Below are 4,273 nucleotides of genomic sequence, written 5' to 3' on the forward strand. Positions count from 1 at the left end.
CCCAGGACCCGGGATCATGACCTGAGCCGAAGGCAGACGCTCAGCGACTGAGCCGCCCAGATGCCCCAAAAGTTTCTGTTTTTTACATTTTAATTATTTATTTGAGAGCGTGAGATAGAAAGAGAGCGCCCACAAGTGGGGGTAGGGGTGGGGGTAGTAGGGGAGGAGCAGAGGGAGAGGGAGAAGCAGATTCCTTGCTGAGCAGGGTGCAGAGGCCGGCTAGATCCAGGGACTCTAAGATCATGACCTGAGCCAAAGGCAGACCCTTAAGGGACTGAGCCTCCCAGGTGCCCCTTAAAAAAAAAAATCTTAAAAAAAAAATTCCCGTTTTATAGATGAGGCTCCAAGAGAGTAATGATTTACCAAAGTACATAATTTGTGATTATATATGGCTGATAAGTGATGGAAACCAATTTTCCTAATTCCTCCCCTCTCTTCCTTGCCTCAAGCTCTGTCCTGGGTTTAGGAATCCAAGTGGGGATTTGGTATGGACAAGAGCTGGGCTTTGAAGGACTAGAATGTAGCAGGCGCTGAGGAGTGAGCTGAAGTGGGACCTCGGGGTGCGGAAGAGGCTGCCAAAGGAAGAAGGAGCTACAGGTGCGGTTGAGGGAACCTCTGGCCAGGCCTCCAAGGGAAGCCAGGCAGGCTGCCCTCTTCCCAGCTCTGGGGCAATGGCACTCATTACAAAGTCAGACTCGCCTACATTCTGGGAATTAACCCTCTTCCCCTTTCTGGCTATCCCACGTTTCAAACCCTTTAAGGGTTAAAGCGGCTTCCACGTGATTTTCCCATCACCCAGGTAACTTGGGTTGCTGCTTTGTGCGAGAAAACATGGGAAATAAATAAAAGTCCCAAACAATTTTTTCAGTATGTGCACCTAGCCATGCACCCCCCCTTCACCCCCACCCTCAACAGGGAAGCACAACCCGTTGGGTAAAAGGTGCCCGGGGGAGGGGCTCTGCACGTTGGCAGGTGCGGGGGAGGGGCTGCCCAGAGAGGGAAGGGGGGGAGAAAGAGAGAGGGAAGGAGAGGACCCAGTGGGCGGGGGCGGGGGGCGCCCCTTCCTTCAGTTCCCCTCTTGGGCTCTGGGTGCAGCAGGTTCGCGTCTGGCAGGTGCCCCAGAGGGTTGGGGGAGGAGGAAACAAGTGGCGAGTGGGGAAGCAGGCCGCGCACACCTGGCGCCCGGTGGAATGAAATCTTAATTAATTATTAAACTGAGTTCCCGCGGGAGGGAGCGGAGCCGTGGCGGCTGGGCGGGAATGGCAGGGTGGGGGCCGGGGGAGGGAGGAAGGGCGGAGGAGTGAGGAGTGGGCGCAGGTTCAGCCCCGGGGGACCCCGGCGGGAAGGAAGCCGACCCTCCGTGCTCCGGATAGGGGCTAGTCGCCGAGAGACAGAGTGCGTTTGCCGGCGCGCCCTGGGACCCCTGGGTGAGGGTGGGCGGAGAACGCCGCAGGAGGCAGCAGGGGGGTGGAGGGAAGGGGCAGCGGGCGGGACGGCCCCCTCCCTCGGGGTCTTGATCCCAGAACAGAAGCCGCTTGTTTTCCCAGGACTGGGGGAGGGAGCGGCGGGAGAGAGGAGGGGGCGCGCGGAGGGAGGGGCGCTGCTCGGGCTCCCCCACCCCTACCCGGCTCCTCGGAAGGAGAGTGGGCCCCTGCGCGGGGCCCGGGAGGTGGAGGGGGAGGGGGCGCCCAGACAATAGGAGCTTGTGCCTTTAAGGCGGGGAGTCCGGGAGCCGGCGGGGAGGGGACTTCTGGATCCGGGGTAGAGGGCGGCTGCGCTGGCCAGCAAGGAGGGGGCGCGGGCCGGGCGGACTGCGGACGGCGGGAGGGACGGCCGGGACGCGCGGGCACGGAGCAGGACCGCGGGACGGCCGGCCGGCCGGAGCCCGCGGGGGCGGCGGGGCGGGGGCGCGGGGGAGGCGCGGAGCCCGGCCGGCAGGTGAGCCCGCGCGGAGAACGGTAGGGGGAGCGGCGGCGCTGGGGCGCTCGGGTCTCGGGGGGCGTGAAGACTCCCGCGCCGCTCCCGAGAGTTTTTGTTATTGTTGTTGCGGGCACGGAATCGCGCGATGGGGAGGCTCGATAGTGTTTGGAGGGGAGCCTGAGGCCGTTGGGGCTGGAGAGAGAAATCAGGGAGGAGATGGGGGGCTCAAGGCTCCCACCCTTCACTCCCTTCCTCCACCCGAAGCGAGTGCCCAGCTTGCTGGGAGCCGGGGGAAAGGCTTGTACTGGGGGAGGGGCTGGCTGAGGTTTTTGCCGCGGGGCTGTGGGGTGAGCCTCCGAGTTTGGGGTAGAGTGTGATTGTGTTTAGGGGAGGGGGGCAGCCTGGGAGGACGGATGCCCTCTGCCTGCAAGAGTTCCCTCCACTCCCCTAGCCCCAGACCTTGGCAACGAAAAGGCTGGTGTCAGGGCCCGCTGCAGGGGGGAGCAGACTTGATTCTCAGCCGGGCCTGACTGGAAACCTAGACGTGGAAGCGGGCGGTGGGGACTCTCTTCCCATACCCTCTCCTCTACCAGAACACCCCTGTGAGGTGGAAAAACCTGGGTGTGTGTGGGGGGGTGTTGTGTGGTTGGGCGTGGAAGTGGGAGCCTTCTGCAGGCTTCAGGGAGACCAAGGATCGGGAAGGGAGGAGAAGGCAGTCCTGGACCTCCAGATACAGGCCCTGGGGGAGGCTTCTCTACATCTGGAAAGGCCTGGAATTGAGGCCCACTTCCCAGCATGGTGGGCGGTGCTGGCCCTGAAGGGCCCTGCCTGGGCAGCGCCTTCTACCATGAACTTTCTGAAGTCGTTTTAAATCCCCTGGAGCCTCCTTCTGCCGAGGAGGGCAGGGGCAGGGACAGACCGAGGTGGCCAGGAAGAGGGTTTGGGAGAAGCAGTGGGCAGAGCTATCCTTGGGGCTGGGCCTTGGCCTGCCTCAGACTCTGGGTCTCAGGCTGGAGAATCAGGGTTGGGAGGGACTTGAGATCTGGGAGGCACTGGGCCTCCAACTGCCAAGCTGAATGGATATGGCTCTGGCTGTGGGAGCCAGCGGTGCCTGGAGCAGCAGATCTGTGAGAGAGAGCAAGGGACCAGGACCCAGGGGAGGAGGAGGTCAGAGGCACAGGCTCAGGAGCCTGTCCCTAGGGAAGAGGGAGGTGGTCTGTGGTTTATAGCGATGCGTTGTTTCTGGACAGTGAGGTTTGGGCGACCATATAGGGAAGTTTTGTGGCTTTGAACAGTGCCCTCCCCTGTTCCTTGTCATACCGACCTAGTGTGGGGTGCCAGCAGTGCTGGGAGCCTGGTGAGTTCTCCAAGGTGGGCAATGCCTGGAGTGGAGCTCCAGATGGGATGGTTGTAGTTAGTTGGACAATTACACAGCTCTGAAGCTATCCCCTCTGGGGGGTCAGAGTGTTCTGGGGACAGTCATGCATTCTCCTGGACAGTGTCTACCCCTTCCTCTGTGGGTATGAGCCAGATACTAGGATGTGCTTCCAGGAGGCTGGGAACACAGCCAGAAACAGGTCCTTTGGGAACAGAGGTCTGGCCCATTTGGGGGGTGCGTGTGGTAAATGCAGGGCAGGGGACTGGCAAGTAGGAGGCTGAATGAAGTAAAATGTCGAGGTGGGGGTGGTGGGAAACCTGCTCACCTTGGGCTCTGTCTCCAGCAGCTCTGGGGACTGACAGCCGAGGACACAGGGACTGACAGAACCAGGTGTCTGACTGGCTGGGGAGATGTGTGTTCTTGCTTATGACTTGTCTTTCCATTTCTTGGACAGTGGCAGAGTTTTGGGTCCAAAATGGTGTAGGGTGGGGGAGAAGAACTCATTTATCGAGTGTGTACTATGTGACAGATACTGTTGGATCCTTTCCTCACAGCTACTACTACTCGAGTCCATTTTACAGATGAAGAAACTGATGCAGGGAGGTAGTAACGTGTTCAGGGCTGTGGGCTAGCACATAATTACTCTCAGGTTTGAAGCCTGGTCTTGCTCCTGCAAAAGTCCTTTGGTGACTTTTTCCAAATGCCAACCTGACCCAAAGTCTTGGATTTCTGATCTGTCCCTCCAGGGGGTGCTGTTGGCGGTGTGAAGGGGTTGAAGGGCATGCTGCTCTGTGGGGTATGGGAGAAGGAATGCTGAGAGAAGTGGGCTGAGGGTGAACTAGGGATAGGGGTTTCCAGCAGGCAGAGAGGTCCCCAGTCTGCCTTCTCTTTTGTGGGCCTCTCGGTGTCTGCTTGAAGCTCCACATGTCTGCGTCCCCCCCCCCCCCCCCCCCCCCCCCCCCCCCCCCCCCCCCC

General features: G+C 60.5%; 1 protein-coding gene across 1 annotated transcript in view; it reads left to right on the forward strand.

The window, feature by feature from the left end:
* The first annotated feature begins 1,806 nt into the window (after positions 1–1,806).
* The window catches only part of ADCY6 (adenylate cyclase 6), a 20,630-nt gene continuing 18,163 nt past the window's right edge, over positions 1,807–4,273 (forward strand). Inside the window, exon 1 of the mRNA XM_021704926.2 lies at positions 1,807–1,938. The gene's annotated coding sequence lies outside the window, so the exon portion shown is untranslated. The remainder of the gene's footprint in view (positions 1,939–4,273) is intronic.

This window comes from Neomonachus schauinslandi, chromosome 5 (genome assembly GCF_002201575.2).
Source record: "Neomonachus schauinslandi chromosome 5, ASM220157v2, whole genome shotgun sequence".
Taxonomy (NCBI): domain Eukaryota; kingdom Metazoa; phylum Chordata; class Mammalia; order Carnivora; family Phocidae; genus Neomonachus; species Neomonachus schauinslandi.